The sequence below is a fragment of the Trichechus manatus genome, unplaced genomic scaffold (assembly GCF_000243295.1).
Source record: "Trichechus manatus latirostris isolate Lorelei unplaced genomic scaffold, TriManLat1.0 scaffold00040, whole genome shotgun sequence".
NCBI classification, from domain to species: Eukaryota; Metazoa; Chordata; class Mammalia; order Sirenia; family Trichechidae; genus Trichechus; species Trichechus manatus.
Window position 1 is genome coordinate 9,500,739 of NW_004443976.1, and position 18,918 is coordinate 9,519,656.

General features: G+C 41.5%; 1 protein-coding gene across 1 annotated transcript in view; it reads right to left on the bottom strand.

The window, feature by feature from the left end:
• GLP2R (glucagon like peptide 2 receptor) overlaps positions 1 to 18,918 on the bottom strand; it is a 106,040-nt gene that overhangs the window by 54,712 nt on the left and 32,410 nt on the right. The gene's annotated exons all lie outside the window — the stretch shown is intronic.

Here is an 18,918-nt window from a genome sequence, read left to right on the forward strand (position 1 = left end):
ATTAATGTCCTTAATCTTAGGAGGTACATGATAATATTTAGGGGAAAAAATCTCACATTGTCTGAAACTTTTTTTCAAATGTTTCAGAGAGAGACAAAGAGAAAGCAAATATGGCAAAATGTTAATAGATTTTGAATCTAGATAGAGGACATATAGACATTTATTTTATTACCTTTCAACTTTTCTATATGTTTGAAAATTTCTAAACAAAATGTTCAAAAAATTATATATATGTATAAATTGATATAAATTATATTCAAAATAAAAATTATCATTAAAGTATACATATTAAAATTATATATGGTATATATGTGTCAATTAAATTGTGTATTTGAGAATAGAAGGCACTTTTTCTAAGCACAGAGAAAACAGTTTGAAGTGAGATGTTACGGATTGAACTGTGTCCCCAAAAAATATTTGTTGTAAATCCTAACCTCTATGCCCGTGATTATAATCCCATTTAGGAATGGGTTGTCTTGGTTATGTTAATGAGACAGAATTAGTGTAGGGTGTATCTTGAGTCAATCTTTTTTGAGATATAAAGAAGATTAAATACAAGCAGAGACGGGGAAGAGAGTGTCAAGGCACATGGAAATTGCTCAGCAGAAGCTAAAAAGAGACAAGGACTTTCCTCCAGAGCCGACAGAGACAGAAAACCTTATCCGAGAGCCAGTACCCTGAATTCAGACTTCCGGCCTCCTAAACTGTGAGAAAATAAGTTTCTGTTTGTTAAAGTTATCCACTTGTGGTATTTCTGTTATAGCAGCCCTAGATAACTAAGACATTAGACAAGACTTTGTCTCATGTACTTTGGACATGTTATATCAGGAGGGACCAGTCTCTGGAGAAGGACATCATGCTTGGTAAAGTAGAAGGTCAGCGAAAAGGAGGAAGACCCCCCAAGAGATGGATTGACACAGTTGCTGCAACAGTGGGATCAAACACAGCAAAGATTGTGAGGATGGCGCAGGACCGGGCAGTGTTTCGTTCTGTTGTACATAGGGTCGCTATGAGTCGGAACCGACTCAACGGCACCTATAACAACAACAAGGCAAGACAACAATTTATTTCTATATCACTAAACACAATTCCATACTGAAGAAGCTAAACATACTTGTTCTTGTTTGTGCGCTCACGCACACACACACTCTCTGTCTCCTTAAAAAGTGCAATTTAACATACATAAGGACCCCCAGTGTGTCATTAGCTGGAAAAACATATTTTGTTTGCCAAAACTCTGAAGGGCAAAGGTTTACTAACACTGGCCTTTTTTGGGCAACACTTCACCCTCTATTAGAAACACAGGTAAACATGATCAGAAGTTGTTTTTTTTAAGCATTCGAATTCTTGGAAATACGGCCAGTGCAGAGGGGGGAGAAGTGATGCCTTGTCCTCAGTGTTCAAGACAGAGGAATCTCTACTTCTTGTCTTGGAAAGTGCAGTTTTCAGATCTCATCTTGCTGTCTGCATCTGCTGACATGAGAATGGAGCAGCTGCAACCTAAGCCCAGAGGAAGCGGCCAGGCATTCCACACACACCAGTAAATTCCTAGTGAACTCTGTCTTTAAAGCTTGGCTGCATATTAGAATCACCTGAGGAACTTTAGAATCACTATTGTTGCCTAGGCCCCACTACAGACCAAAGGAACCAGATTTCGTGAAACCATTCATTCAGTATTTATTAAGTGCCTACTATATGTAAAGGAGGAGCCCTGGTGGCGCAGTGGTTACAGAGCCTGGCTGCTAACTGAAAAGTCGGCAGTTGGAACCCACCAGCTGCCCCGCGGGAGAAAGATGTGGCCGTGTGCTTCCATTAAGATTTACAGCCTGGGAAACCCTATTGGGCAGCTCTACTCTGTCCTATAGGGTTGCTATGAGTCACAATCGACTTGACAGCAGTGGGTTTGGTTTTGGTATATGTAAAGGCTGTTGTGCATCATAGTACTAGGCTAGGGGTTGGGGGTGAGGGAGTTGAAATATGACTATGACTTTGTCATTGTCCTCAAGCAGCTGACAGTCCAGGAGGGAAGACAAGAAATATATACAATCTACCTAATTCAAGGCATGCAATTAGCATAGCTTTAGTGCTATGACAAAAATCAGACCAATTCTTGAGATATGCTGAATCCAGTCCAACTGCAGGTGTCATTTAAATACCTTGAAGAGGTGTCATCTGCCACACAGTAGAACTGTATAATTCTGTCGACCCAGATTAGGTATTAAAAAGATGATTAGAAAGAATTCCCTGCTGATGTAGAGGATCCAGTAGAAAGTTCTTCAGAGGGGAGGATAATGATGGACTTAAGAGAACCAAGAACATGCCAATTCCCACTGAGCTTTGAAGGAGATGAGCCACAAACAGAGTGAGCACTGCAGGATCCACCAAAACTAAACATATTGCCATCAAGTGGATTATGACTCATAGTGACCCTATAGGAAGAGTAGAACTGCCCCATAGGGTTTCCAAGGAGCGGCTGGTAGATTCAAACTGTGGACCTTTCAGTTAGCAGCTGAGCCCTTACCCACTGTGCCACCAGGGCTCCCTGTAGGCTCCAGTTAGACCAAATAATTAAAAACTAAACTCATTGCCTTCAAGTCGATTCTAACCCATGGCTACCCCATGTGTTATGGATTAAATTGTGTCCCTCCAAAATAAGTTTTGGAATCCTAACCCCTACACCTGTCGATAAGGAGCCCTGGTGGCACAGTGGTTAAGCACTTGTCTGTTAACCAAAAGGTCAGCGGTTCAAACCCACTCACCACTCCACAGGAGAAAGATGTGGCAGTCTGCTTCCAAAAGGATTTACAGCCGTGGAAACCCTATGGGGCAGTTCTACTCTGTCCTATAGGGTTGCTAGGAGTTGGAATCAACTGGACAGCAGTGCATTTTTGGTTTATACTTGTGGATGTAATCCCGTTTGGGAATAGGGTTTTCCATGTTATGTTAATGAGGCTATATCAGTGTAGGGTGTGTCTTCAACCTAATGACTTTTGAGATATAAGAGAGCAGATTACACTCAGACAGAAGCAAGGACAAATGGTGGAAAAGGTAGATGTCATGTGGAGATCACCAAGGAACCGATGAACGCTGGTTACAGAAGTTGAGACAAGGCTTTTCCCTCAGAGTGGACAGAGAGAGTTCCCCTAGAGCTAGTGCCCTGAATTCAGACTTCTAGCCTCCTAAACTGTGAGAAAATTAATTTCTGTTAGTTAAAGTCACCCACTTGTCATATTTCTGTTACAGCAGTACTAGCAAACTAAGATATCATGTGTTACAGAGTAGAACTGTTTCATAGGGTCTTGTTGGCTGTAATCTTTATGGAAGCAGATCACCAGGTCTTTGTTCCAGGGATGGTCTGAAGAGGAATATAATTTTTGTAGGGGGTCAGTGAAGACATTCTGAGGAGAAGAAATGCAATAATAATAACAATCAAGTGCCATATGGGTACCAAGAATGGATTAATCACCAACGTTCACTACTTCTCTCGAGTCTCACAGCCAACCCATGCAAAGTCGGCATTATTAACCCCATTTTATGGATGCTTGGAGAAGTACATGGCTTAAGTCACACATAACTGAATTCCTTGCCTTCCCTTGTCCTCAAACTTTATGAAAATATCCTTAGTGTTTGTCATGGATTGAATTGTGTCCCCTAAAAAGTGTATGTATCAATTTGGCTAGGCCATGATTCCCAGTGTTGTGTGGTTGTCCTCCATTTTGTGATTACAGTTTTACGTTAAAGAGGATTAGGGTGGGATTGTAACACCACCCTTACCCAGGTCACATCCCTGATCCAATGTAAAGGGAGTTTCCCTGGGGTGTGGCTTGCACCATCTTTTATCTTACAAGAGATAAAAGGAAATGGAAGCAAGCAGAGGGGGGACCTCATACCACCAAGAAAGCAGTGCCGGGAGCAGAGCACATCCTTTGGACCTGAGATTCTTACGCTGAGATGCTCCCAGTCCAAGGGAAGACTGATGACAAGGACCTTCCTCCAGAGCCAACAGAGAAAGCCTTCTGCTGGAGCTGACGCCCTGAATTTGGACTTGTAAAGTAGATTGTGAGAGAATAAATTTCTCTTTGTTGAAGCTATCCATTTGTGGTATTTCTGTTATAGCAGCACAAGATGACTAAGACAGCATTCAATAAGAAAATATTAAAATTACTTTAAGAAGACTGAACAAATTCAAAATCTAACAAAATATGAAAGAAGTTAGCCACAACTTGGGGTGGGGGAGGGTGGTGAGAGAAGTGTGCAAGATCAAGTTAAGGCAAAGAATTAGGTAATGAAATATCTAGAACCTTAGGAGACAGAGCAAAGATGGCACTCTAGACAGAAGCACCACACTGTCAGTCTGTAGCAAACACCCAAAAAACTAAGTAAAACAGATACAAGGGCCAATCCTGGAAGCCTGAGCATCAAATGAAGGGGTAAAGAAATAGATCAAACATGGAAGGGAAGAAGAAACTGATGGAAAACAGAGAACAAGGAGAGATACAGAGTAAAGGTCCCCTGCCAACTAACATAGCACAGTGTGGTCATCTTGAATCACAGCCAGCAGCAACCCCAGACAGGAAGTGTGAGAAGGCAATTCCACCGATCTCCCAACAGGAGACAGAGCACCCGATAACCAGAGAAACATGCTTTCCCACCCCTCACATTTCTGGTGAGTAGCATCAGGAACCCCGCCCTCAGTCCAGCAGCCCCCACTGCCAGGGTTTACAATACGATCCCCTTCTCAGGCTCACCTCACTCCCTCCCACCACACAGCTATTTTTTCTCTCTCTCTTTCCTCCATTTCTTTCTCCCTTCCACCTAGCCCCATACACCACCTCCCCCACTTCCTGCCAGCCCCACCATGCCACCAAGCTAGAGAGCTACCAGCACACAAGGCCACCACCCCAGGTCCACCCTGCCACCATTTTTTTTCCTTATTTCCTTCTCCCTCCCATCTGGACCTTTAGGCCGCCTCCTCTCCCTTCCCACCAGCCACTGGCTCCTCCCTACCCCTACTTGCCACCTCCCACCATGCCATCATTTCTTTCCTTTTCTTTCCCTTTTTTCCTTTCTTACTTGTCTTTCTCCCTCCCGCCTAGCTCTGTATTCCAACCCCCACTTCCAGCCCCTGCTGTGCCACTGCAGATAGAGTGCCACCAGTGCTCTGGCTCGCTGCTGCCCCAGATCCCCATTGCCTCACTAGCTGGCTCCTGCTGTGCCACCACCCCCCCCCCCTTTTTTTCCTTTCTTCCACCCACCTAGTCCCATATGCTGCCTTCTCCCACTTCCCGACAACCCCAGCCACACCACCATGGCTAGAGTGCCCCAGGCACTCAGGCCCACTACTGCGCCAGACCTGTACTGCCCCTCCCCTCCTGCCACTCAACCAGATGCTGAATGTTGGGAAGCAAGTCTGTACCACTCCCCATCCAATACTCCTGCCCATCTGGTAGGGGCTGTGAACACTCCCATACCACTGGACCAACATCAAGAGGCAGACAGTGCCCAGCCAGTTCACCCCCAGCCATCTCACCAAACCAGTGTACAGTAAAGCAGGCTTGCCCTGCCTGCTGCTGCCCTGCCCACCCAGATAAGGTGGTGAGAGCTAGCATGCCCACAGATGAGCGAGCAGCAAAGCACACCTGGCCCACCTGCCCTGACACATCAAAACAAAACAAAAAAGCAGGTCGAAACAAATGAACATACAGTCAATAAATAAAATAATATCTAATGTTTCAGAGACAGCAGATAATATCAAAACATATAAAAAAGCAGAACAAGAGGCCTTCAGCAAGTGACCAAAATAAAGAATCAGATAACTTTCCAGTAGAAGAAAAGGCAGTGGAACTAGCTGATATGGTATCACAAAGACTAATATTTAGGGCTTTCCAAGAGATTAAGAAAGAGATCAAGGAAAATGTAGACAAAACCAAATAAAAAAAATAGACAAAATCATGGATAACACAGACAAAAATCAATGAAAATAGAGCCAAAATCATGGAAAAACAGGCAAAGCAATAGAAGAATTCAGGAAAATAATACAAGAACAAAAAGTCAGAATAAATAAACAATTAGAAATCATACAAAAACAGCAACTAGAAATCCAAAAGATAAGAATAAATTTCAGAAACCGACAATTCAATAGAAGGTTTTAGGAGCAAATTTTAAACAGTGGAAGACAAAATCAGTTAGTTTGAAGATAAATTCATAGATACCACTTTGAGGAAAAATCAGAGAAAAAAAATAAAGACAACCTAAGAATTATATGGGACACAATCAAGAGTAAAAATTTGCAAGTGATCAGAGTTCCAGAACAGGGAGAGAAAATGGATATACCCCAAAAGGAAGTCACCAAGATGCATCATAATCAAACTTGCCAAAACCAAAGACAAAGAAATAATCTTGAGAGCAGATCAAGAAAAACTAAAAGTCACTTACAAAGGGAAAACAATAAAACTAATTTCTAATTACTTGGCAGAAACTATGCAGGCAAGAAGGCAATGGGATGATGTATATAAAACCTTGGAAGAAAAAAAAAACCCACCAAACAAGAATAACATATCCTGCAAAACTCTCTCTCAAATACAACAGAGAAATTAGGACATTTCCAGATAAACAGGGAATTAATAAAAACAAAACCAAATTTACAAGAAATATTATAGGGAGTCCTTCAGTTAGAGAAGCAACAACATCAGACAACAACCTGAATCTAGGACAGCATCAGCCAGATACCAAACTAAGTAAAGAACTCTCAGCAATAAAACAAAGCTAAAAGACTTAAAACATGGAACCAGAAACATCAGTTTGTAAATGAAGGGAAAATAAACAGTGTATTATGGAACTTCGAAATGGAGAGGAAGTAAAGGCGATATCAAGTAATAAAATAAAAGATTGGCTCAAACATAGGAAAATAAGGATAAATTTCAAGGTAACCACAAAGAATGTTGACAAACCTACATATGGGAAAAAAGAAAATCATAAAGACTGAGTAAACACAAAATCTATAAGAACAAAAGAAATGAAAAGAAAATCAACAAACAAAAGGAACTCAGCACAGGAAAGTAACAGGAATAAAGAAAACAGCAGCACCCCAAAAAAACCACAACAATATGACAGCAATAAACTCATACCTATCTATAATCACACTGAATGTAAATGGCTTAACTGGACCGGTAAAGAGACAGAGAATGGCAGAATGGATTAAAAAAACACAACCCATCAATATGCTGTCTACAAAAGACACAACTTAGACACAAAACATAAATATATTAAAAGTCAAAAATGGACAAATATATCAAGCAAATAGTAACCAAAAAAGAACAGGAGTGGCAATACTAATCTCGGATAAAATCGACTTTACAGAAAATTCACCATAAAAGAAAAGGAAGGACATTATATAATGATTAAAGGGACAATCCACCAAGAAGATGTAACTTTAATAAATATCTACAAACCCAACAACAGGGCTCCAAAATATATAAAACAAACTCTAACAGCACTGAAAAGAGAAATAGTAAAAGACTTCAACATACCACTACTGGTGAAGGACAGAACATCTAGAAAGAAACTCAACAAAAATACACAGGATCTAAAGGCCACAGTCAACCAACACGACCTCATAAAATATATAGAACCATCCATCCAACAGAAGTAGATTATACATTCTTTTCCAATGCACATTGAACATTCTCCAGAATAGACTACATTTTAGGCCACAAAGCAACCCTCAATAAAATCCAAAACATTGAAATAATACAAAGCATTCTCTCTGATCACAATGCCATAAAAGCAGAAACCAATAACAGGAAGAGCAAGGATAAAAAATCCATTATATGGAAACTCAATAACAACTTGCTTAAAAACAACTAGGTGATAGAAGAAATCAAAAGGGGAATAAAAAAATTCCTAGAATGAAATAAGAATGAAAACACATCATACCAAAACCTTTGGGGCAGCAAAAGCAGTGCTCAGAAGTTAATTTATAGCAGTAAATGCACACATCAAAAAAGAACAGGCCAAAATCAAAATGTTAGCCCTACAACTTGAACAAATAGAAAGAGAACAGCAAAAGAAGCCTACAGCCACCAGAAGAAAGGAATGATAAAGATTAGAGCAGAAATGAATGAAATAGAGAACAGAAAGAATCAACTAGATCAAAAGTTGCTTCTCTGAAAAGATCAACAAAATTGACAAACCATCAGCCAAACTGGCAAAAGAAAAACAGAAGAGGATGGAAATAACCCAAATAAGAAATGAGATGGGGGACATTACAACAGACCCAACTGAAATAAAAAGGATCATAACAGAATACTATGAAAAATTGTACTCCAACAAACTTCAGAACACAGAGGAAATGGCCAAATTTCTAGAAACACACTATCTACCTAAACTAACACAAACTAGGGTAGAAAATCTGAGCAGACCCATAACAAGAGAAGAGATTGAAGAGGTAATTAAAAAAAAAAAAAAAAAGAAAACCTCCCAACAAAAAAAGCCCTGGTCTGGACAGCTTTCACTGGAGAATTCTATCAAACAATCAGAGAAGAGCTCATACCAGTACTACTCAAAGTATCTCAGAGCATAGAAAAGGAAGGAATACTCCCGAATTCATTCCATGAAACCAACATAACCCTGATAACAAAGCCAGGCAAAGACACCACAAAAAAAGAAAATTGCAAACCAATATCTCTCATGAATATAGATGCAAAAATTCTCAACAAAATTTTAGCCAATAGAATTCAGCATCATATAAAAAAAAAAAAAAAACACCACAAACAAGTGGGATTTATACCAGGTATGCAGCGATTGTTCAACGTTAGAAAATCAATCAACATAATCCGCTATATAAATAAAACAAAAGAAAAGAATCACATTATCATCTCAACTGCTGCAGAAAAGGCATTTGATAAAGTCCAACACCAACTTCTGATAGAAACTCTCAATAAAATATGAATAGAATGGAATTGCCTGAACATAATAACGGGCATCTATACAAAACCAACAGCCAACATCATTCTCAACAGACAGAGGCTGAAAGCTTTCCCCATGAGAATGGGAACAAGACAAAGATGCCCTTTATCACTACTCCTACTTAACATTGTGCTGGAAGTCTTAGCTAGAGCAATAAGGCAAGAAAAAGAAATAAAGGACTTCCAAATTAGAAAAGAAGAAGTAAAACTATCCTTATTCACAGATAATATGATCCTATCCACATAGAACACCAGATATTCCACAAGAAAACTTCCGGAACTAGTATCGGCCCTGGACACCCTTTTAACTCAGTACTGAAGTCACTCCTGAGGTTCACCCTTCAGCCGAAGATTGGAAAGGTCTATAGGGCCAACAATAACTCATGTGAGAAACGTGCTTCATAGTGTATGAGACCAATGGGTACACCAGCCCAAAAACAAAGATGAGAAGGCAGGAAAGAACAGGAAACTGGATGAGTGGAAACAGGGAACTCAGGGTGGAGAAGGGGAGAGTGTTGACACATTGCAGGGTTGGCAACCATTGTCACAAAACAATTTGTATACTAACTGTTTAATAAGAAACTAACTTGCTCTGTAAACTTTCACCTAAAGCACAATAAAAAACTAAATAAATAAAAAGAAAACTACCACAACTAATAGAAAGATTCAGCAGAGGAGCAGGATAAAAGGTCAATATACAAGAATCAGCTGGATTCCTACATACCAACAAAGAGAATTTCAAAAAGTAAATCAGGGGGAAGATACCACCTATAATAGCTCCTAAAAAGAGAAAATACTTAGGAATAAATCTAACCAGAGAGGTAAAAGCCCCATACAAAGAAAACTACAAAACTTTATTGCAAAAAAAACAAAAGAGACATACATAAAAGAAAAAACATACCATGCTCATGGATAGGAAGACTTGACATTGTGAAAATGTCAATTCTACCCAAAGCAATCTACAGATAGAATGCAATCCTCATCCAAACACCAACGGTATTCTTTAATGAGATGGAAAAACTAATCACCAACTTTACATGGAAAGGAAAGAGGCCTCAATAAGCAAAGCATTACTAAAGAAAAAGAACAAAGTAGGAAGTCTCACACTACCTGGTCTCAGAACCTACTATACAGTTACTGTAGTCAAAACAGCTGGTACTAGTAAGCAGAGATGGTTCAACATTAGAAAAATGATCAATGTAATCCATCACATAAATAAAACAAAAGACAAGAACCACATGATCTTATTCATTGATGCACAATAGGCATTTGACAAAGTCCAACACCCATTCATGATAAAAACTCTCAGCAAAATAGGAATAGAAGGGAAATGCCTCAGCATAATCAAGGGCATTTATACAAAGCCAACAGCCAACATCATCCTAAAAGGAGAGAGTCTAAAACATTCCCCTTGAGAATGGGAACCAGACAAGGATGCCCTTTATCACCACGCTTATTCAACATTGTGCTGGGGTCCTAGCCAGAACAATTAGGCAAGAAAAAAGAAATAAAGGGCATCTAAATTGGTAAAGAAGAGGTAAGAGTATTTCTATTTGCAGATGATATGATCTCATACACAGAAAACCCCAAAGAATCCACAAGAAAACTACTGGAACTAATAGAGGATTTCAGCAAAGTTTCAGGATACAAGATAAACATACAAAAATCAGTTGGATTCCTCTACACCAACAAAGAGAACTTCCAAGAGGAAATCACCACATCAATACCATTTACAACAGGCTCTAAGATAAAATACTTAGGAATAAATCTAACCAGAGATATAAAAGTCCTATACAATGAAAACTACATGACACTACTGCAAGAAAACAAAAGAGACCTACATAAATGGAAAAACAGACCTTGCTCATGGATAGGAAGACTCAACACTGTGAAAATGTCAATTCTACCCCAAGTGATCTACAGATACAATGCAACACTGATCCAAACTCCAATGACATTTTTTAATGAGATGGAGAAACAAATCACCAACTTCATATGGAAAGGGAAGAGACCCTGGATAAATAAAGCATTACTCAAGAAGAAGAACAAAGTGGGAGGCCTCACACTACCTGATTTTAGAACCTGTTATACTGTCACAGTAGCCAAAACAGCCTGGTATTGGTACAACAACAGATACATAGACCAATGGAACAGAATTGAGAATCCAGACATAAATTCATCCATCAATGAGCAGCTGATATTTGACAAAGACCCAAAGTCCATTAATTGGGGAAAAGACAGTCTCTTTAACAAATGGTGTTGGCATAACTGGATATCCATCTGCAAAAAACTGAAACAAGACCCATACCTCACACCACGCACAAAAACTAACTCAAAATGGATCAAAGACCTAAATATAAAATGGAAAACGATAAAGATCATGGAAGAAAAAATAGGGACTATGCTTGAAGCCCTAATACATGGCATAAACAGAATACAAAACATTACTAACAATGCACAAACACCAGAAAAGAAACTAGATAACTGGGAGTGCCTAAAAATCAAACACTTATGCTCATCCAAAGGTTTCACCAAAAGAGTCAAAAGACTACCTACAGACTGGGAAAAAAATTTTGGCTATGACAAATCCAGTCAGCATCTAATCTCTAAAATCTACAAGATATTGCAAAACCTCAACAACAAAAAGACGAAAAAAACAATTAAAAAAATGGGCAAAGGATATGAACAGGCACTTCACCAAAGAAGACATTCAGGCAGCTAACAGACACATAAGGAAATGCTCATGATCATTAGCCATCAACTCCAACAAGGCTAGCATTAATCCAAAAAACACAAAATAATAAATGTTGGAGAGGTTGTGGAGAGACTGGAACACTTATACACTGTTGGTGGGAAAGTAAAATGGTACCACCACTTTGGAAATCAATTCTGTGTTTCCTTAAAAAGCTAGAAATAGAAGAACCATAAAAAAAAACGCAAACCCATTGCCATCGAGTCGATTCCAACTCATAGCAACCCTATAGGACAGAGTAGAACTGCCCCATAGAGTTTCCAAGGAGTGCCTGGTGGATTCGAACTGCTGACCTTTTGGTTAACAGCCGTAGCTCTTAACCATTATGCCACCAGGGTTTCCAGAAGTACCATAGGATCCAGCATTTCCACTCCTTGGAATACATCCTAGAGAAATAAGAGCCATCATACGAATAGATACATGCACACTCATGTTCATTGCAGCACTGTTCATGATAGAAAAAAGATGGAAACAACCTAGGTGTTCAACAGCTGATGAATGGATAAACAAATTATAGTATATTCACACAGTGGAGTACTATGCAATGATAAAGAACAACGATGAATCTGTGGAACATCTTATAACATGGAAGAATCTGGAAGGCATTATGCTGAGTGAAACTAGTCAGTTGCAAAAGGACATTGTTTGAGACCACTATTATAAGAACTCCAGAAAAGGTTTAAACATGGAAGAAAACATTCTTTGATGGTTACGAGGGTAGGGAGAGCGGGCAAGGGGTATTCACTAGCTAGAAAGTAGACAAGAATTATCTTAGGTGAAGGGAAGGACAACACACAATACAGGGCAAGTCAGCACAACTGGACTAAACCAAAGCTAAGAACTTTCCTGAATACAACCCAACACTTTGAGAGACAGACTAGCAGGGGCGGTGGTCTGGGGACCATGGTTTCAGGGGACATCTAGGTCAATTGGCATAACAAAGTTTAAGAAAATGTTCTGCATCCCATTTTGGTGAGTGGCATCTGGGATCTTAAAAGCTAGCAAGCAGCCATCTAAGGTGCATCAATTGGTCCCGACCTACTTGGAGCAAAGGAGAATGAAGAACACCAAAGACACTAGCAAAATACTAGCCCAAGAGACAGAAAGGGCCACATAAACCAGAGACTTCATCAACCTGAGATCAGAAGAACTAGATGGTGCCTGGCTACCACCAACAACTGCTCTGACAGGGAACACAACAGAGAGTCCCTGACGGAGCAGGAGAAAAGTGGGGTGCAGAACTCAAATTCTAGTAAAAAGACCAGAATTAATAGTTTGATTGAGACTGGAGGGACTCCGGAAGACATAGCCGCTGGACTCTCTGTTACCCCTAAACTAAAACCATTCTCGAGGCCAACTCTCCAGACAAAGATTAGACTGGACTATGGGATGTAAAATGATACTCGTGAAGAGTGTGCTTCTTAGCTCAAGCAGATACATGAGACTAAATGGGCAGCTCTTGTCCAGAGGCGAGAAGAGAAGGCAGAGAGGGTGAGGAGCTGGTTGAACGGACACAGGAAATCCAGGGTGGAAAGGAGGACTGTGCTGTCACAGTATAGGGAGAGCAGCTAGGATCACATAAAATGTATGTATAAATTTTTGTATGAGAGACTAACTTGAATGATAAACTTTCACTTAATGCACACCAATTGAAAAAAAAGCCTGTCCTGGTACAACGTCACACACATTGACCAATGGAACAGAATCAAGAACCCAGAAGGTAAAACCATCCACCTATTGTCAGCTGATCTTTGACAAAGGACCGAAGTCCATTAAATGGGGAAAAGACAGTCTTTTTAATACATGGTGCTGGCAAAATTGGATGTCCATGGTACCTACACACAATGGAATACTACGCAACGATAAAGAACAATGATGAATCCACAAAATATGTCACAACATGGATGAATCTGGAGGGCATTATGTTGAGTAAAATAAGCCAATCACAAAATGACACCACTATTATAAAAACCTAAGAAAAGGTTTACACACAGAAAAAACAATCTTTGATGGTTACAAGCAAGGTGAGGAAGTGGGAGGGGAAACCACTAACTAGATACTAGACAAGTATTAACTTTGGTGAAGGGAAAGACAACACACAATATAAGGGAAGTCAGCACAACTTGAACAAGGCGAAGTCATAGACACCTCCTAGACACATCCAAACACCTTGATAGACCAAGTTACTAGGGCTGACGGCTCGAGACCATTGTCTCGGAAGACATCTAGGTCAAATCACATGACATAGTTCATAAAGAAAATGCTATACTTCCTACTTTGGTGAGGAGCATCTGGGGTCTTAAAGGCTTACAAGGGGCCAACTAAGATACATCTATTGATCCCATCCTGTCCAGAGCAAAAGAGAATGAAGAAAACCAAAGACACAAGGAAAATACTAGCCTAAAGGACTAAAAGACCGCGTGAACCACAGCCTCTACCAGCCTCAGCCTAGAAGAACTAGATGATGCCCGGTTACCACAACCCCTTTCTGATGGGGATCACAATAGAGGATCCTAGACAGAGGAGGAGAAAAATGTAGAACAAAATTCAAATTCACACAAAAAGACTAGACTTACTGGTCTAACAGAGACTGGAGGAACCCCCGAGACTCTGGCCCTGAAACACTCTACTAACTCAGAACTGAAGCCACTCCCAAAATCCACCTTTCAGCCAGAGATTAGACAGGCCTATAAAACAAACAATAACATACACGAGGAACATGCTTCTTAGTTCAAGCAAGTATAGGAGACCAAATGAGCAACACCTGCCTAAAAGCAAAGCCGAGAAGACAGAAAGTGATAGGAAAACTGGATCAATGGACACGGGGAGCCCAGTGTGTAAAAGGGGAAGAGTGTTGACACATTGCAGGGATTGCAACCAATATCACAAAACGATTTGTGTATAAATTTTTGAATGAGAAATTAACTTGCTGTAAACTTTCACCTAACCTGCACTTGTTGCCGTTAAGTTGATTCCAACTCATAGTGACGCTATAGGACGGAGTAGAACTGCCCCATAGGGTTTCCAAGGAGTGGCTGGTGGATTCAAACTGCTGACCTTTTGGTTAGCAGTTGAGCTCTTAACCACTGCACCACCGGGGCTCCTAAAACACAATAAAATTAATAATAATAATAATGATGAGCCTAAGACACCAAAAGAATAGTAGTAATAAGACTTAATGTAGTGTTTTCAATATACAAATTGCTTAGCATGCATTGATTTATTTGAGCTACAATCCTGAGAGGTTTAAGACTTATTAAAATACTCATTTACAAATGAAGACAGTTAAATACCAAATGAGGTTATACATCGTTCAAGATCACATGGTTATGAACTATAGTGACGTTTCAAATACTAAATTATCTTACTACACTTACTGAAGTAGAAAATACGTCAATATTTTAGAAATATTTACCATTTCAAGTTACAAATGAATCAGAAAATTCCTTTAACCATTAACATTAAAACTGCTATCCTCAACCAATAAAACAAGTAAGGGTTTTGTTGCTGTTGTGTTTTTTTTTCAGCTGCCCTACATGTGAACCCCCTTACTGTTTGGAGAATTTTTTACCATATGAGAATTGGTGGCAGGCAGAACTGCCTCCCAGTATGGAGGCTGAAAAAGCCCAATACTTGCTTGCCCAACCTCTGCTTTGGCTTGGATGTTGGCACTTGACCTGTATTTGGGGAACCAAATGCCTCTGTCCCAGACTGTGGATCCAGGAGCTGGTGGCCCAGAGAAGCAGGGGTAATGGAGATCCCATTCTGGCAGTAGGGATAGTGGTACGGGTTGCAAACCAAGACCGCTGATGTTCCCCACGGGCAGACCCTGTGAGCAGTTCTGTGGTATGACTTAAGCTGCCTGATCTCCTTCATTCCTGCCTGTGTACCAAGCCTGCTTCTGTAGCTTTCCAGGAATTCCATAGCTATTCTGTAGCTACAGCTTCTAAAGCTTTTGAATAAATTGTTTTTTCTGCTTAAAAAAAAAAAAGAAAGAAATATCTAGAACCTAGGACATGGGTTCAAAGGCAAGGATGCTTCCTGTGTCCCCAGTATCAGTGAACCAAAACCAAACCAAGCCGGCTGCCATCAAGTGGATTCCAACACATGGCAACCCCATGTGTTTCAGACAGGACTTTGAACCAGTGTGTTCCAGTTTGAACCCCTGCTGAGAATTTGCATTTCTAACAAGTTCCCAGGTGATGCTAAGGCTGCTGGTTAGGGACCAATTCTGAGAACCACTAGTAGAGCCCCACCCACTGCCATCGAGTGGATTCCAACTCATAGTGACCCCACAGGGTTTCCAAGGCTGAAAATCTCTATGGAAGCAGACTGCCACATCTTTCTCCAGAGGAGCCACTGTGGTTTCAAACCGCCGACCTTTCAGTTAGCAGCCAATGGCTTTAACCACTGTGCCACCAGGGCTCCACTAGCAGAGCAGTGGTTCTCAGATTTTATTATACATACGAATCACCTAGGATCTTGTTAAAATACAGATTCTGATTCAGTATATCTGGGGTGGAAATGCAGATTCTCAGCAGGAGTTTGAACTGGAATAAACCAATAAAAAGCCCTGGTTTCAGAGCAGAACTGTATTCCACAGGGATTTCAATGGATGTGACTTTTTGGAAGCAGGTCGCCGGGCTGGGTGGACTTGAACTGCCAATCTTTATGGTTAGTAGCCAAGCTCTCAACCATTTGTACCACCAAGGTCGCCTTCCATATCAATGAAGGGCATCTCAGATCTACTCACCAGTCCAAGCTAGAAACCTGAGCTTTTGTTACCCCTGACAATGCCCTCTCACTCAGCACCAGCACCTGGTTCTACCATTTCCCTCCTGGGTAACCTGTAAATCCATCCTCCCTCTTCTCTCCACCTCCATGAGCATGCTCCCTGTATCTGGGCTGAGCTACTGAAATGGCTCCTGCCTGGTCCCTCTGCCTCCAGCCTCGCCCCATTCCTAGCTGCTCTCCACCTTCCCAGAGCGATTCTTTCAACGTCCGTTCAGGTTGTATCACTCCTCCACCTGAGCGAGCAAACGATTCAGGACAAAGCCCTACCTCCGTAACATGGCACAGGAGGCCTTGCTCAGGGAACCTCTCCCCAGCTGTCCACCTCAGCTGTGTCCTCCTCCTGAAATTCTGCCCTCGCCTACACCGCAGCACTTAAAGTGGCCGCACAGCCCCCACGTGCTCCTTGACTCTGGGTACGGAAGGGTGGTGGCTGCACGTGAGCTGTTTTTCCTTCTGTCAGAAATGTTCTTGCTATCACTCTTCCCATGGCTATTGCCTCGCCCTTCAGGGCTCAGCAGAGTGCTGCTTCCTTCGGGAAGCCTTCCCTGATACCCCGCCTGGGTCAGCTCCCCTTCCCTGTGCCTCCGGGCATCCTATACTGCTACCATCATAGACATCATCACCCTTGTCTCTTCACTTGTCTCTATGCCACAAGTCTCTAAGCTCCTTGACCGCAGTGTGTGTGTCTTACTCATTCTTTATTTCCAGTGCCTGGTGCAAAAATCTAGCACCCAGTAGGAGCTTCATTAATGTTGGTGCCCTGACTGTCTAAATGAAAGAGAGTAAGATTCAGCCCCAGATATGTGCCTGATTCCCAAACGCCTTTTCCTCTGTTCCGTGCCATCTCCTGCACTTCACCTTAAAGGAATGTGGGCAGGATTTGGACAAACAGGAAGCCTTTAGGGAGAAGAGCAAGACCACAAGGAGCAAGCGGAGAAGAGCGGGCTGTGCCTGGGGAAGTGCAGAACAGAGTCCTGGAAAGAAAACACGCAGAGAGAGGTCTTGAGTGTAGATTTGTTCATGCATCCAAAAAACATTTACTGAGCAGCTGTGAGGGCCAGTTCCTACACTAGACCCTGCTGATAGAGCAGGAGCTCATAGTAAGAGCATACTTCCTATGTAGGAGGTTTTCTCCTAAGAATGTTCTGTTTATCAACTCTTTAAATCCTCACAACCATCATACGCAGCGAACATGATCCCCCTTCGATGGATGAAGTATCTTGCTTGAGGTTCCAGGTGAGGAGTCTGGATATGAAGACTGGTGGGCTGTCTGGCTCTAGAGTGCTCTACTGTCTCACTCAAGACACACAAGTCCCCTGCTATCACTGAGCCTACCTTGTAGTGAGGGGCAGAAAACAAGCCAACACATGAGAATTTCAGAGGATGACATGTGCTATGTTGTTATTAGTTGTCGTAGAGTTGGCCCCCAACTCATGGTGACCCCACACACAATGTAACAAAATGCCGCCTGGTCCTGCACTATCCCCAGGATCAGTTGCTGCTCAGACCTCGGACCGTTGTGATCCATAGGGTTTTCATTGGTTGATTTTTGGAAGTCGATCACCAGGTCTTTCTTCCTAGTCCATCTTAGTCTGGAAGTTCTGCTGAAACCTACTCAGCATCATAGAAACATGCAAGCCTCCATTGACAGATGGGTGGTGGCTGTGCACAAGGTTCATTGGCCAGGAATCAAACCTGGGTCTCCCTCATGATGCTGTTGTTGTTCGGTGCCATCAAATCAGTTCTAACTCACAGCGACCCTATGTACAACAGAATGAAACACTGCCCGGTCTTGCACCATCCTCATAATTGTTGCTATGTTTGAGCCCATTGTTGCAGCCACTGTGTCAATCCATCTCGTTGAGGGTCTTCGTCTTTTTCACTAACCCTCTACTTTACCAAGCAAGTTGTCCTTCTCCAGGGATTGGTCCCTCTTGATAACATGTCCAAAGTATGTGAGACAAAGTCTTCTAATGCTTGCTTGCTTCTAAGGAGCATTCTGGCTATACTACTTCCAAGACAGATTTGTTCGTTCTTCTGGTAGTCCGTGGTATAGTCAATATTCTTCACCAGCACCTTAATTCAAAGGCATCAATTCTTCTTCGGTCTTCCTTTTTCATTGTCCAGCTTTCACATGCATATGAGGGGATTGAAAATACCATGACTTGGGTCAGACGCACCTTAATCCTCAAAGTGACATCTTTGCTTTTTAACACTTTAAAGAGGTCTCCCACATGGAAGATGAGAAACCTATCACTGACCCACCACTGCCCCCCAACACATGCTGTAAAGGAGATAAGTCAGGGTGGTGTGGTAGAAAGTGACCGGGAGGTAGAAAGAAGACCTCTCTGAGATGGTGACATTTGAGCTGAAACCTGAATGATGACGAGACAGCCAGAGAGGAGC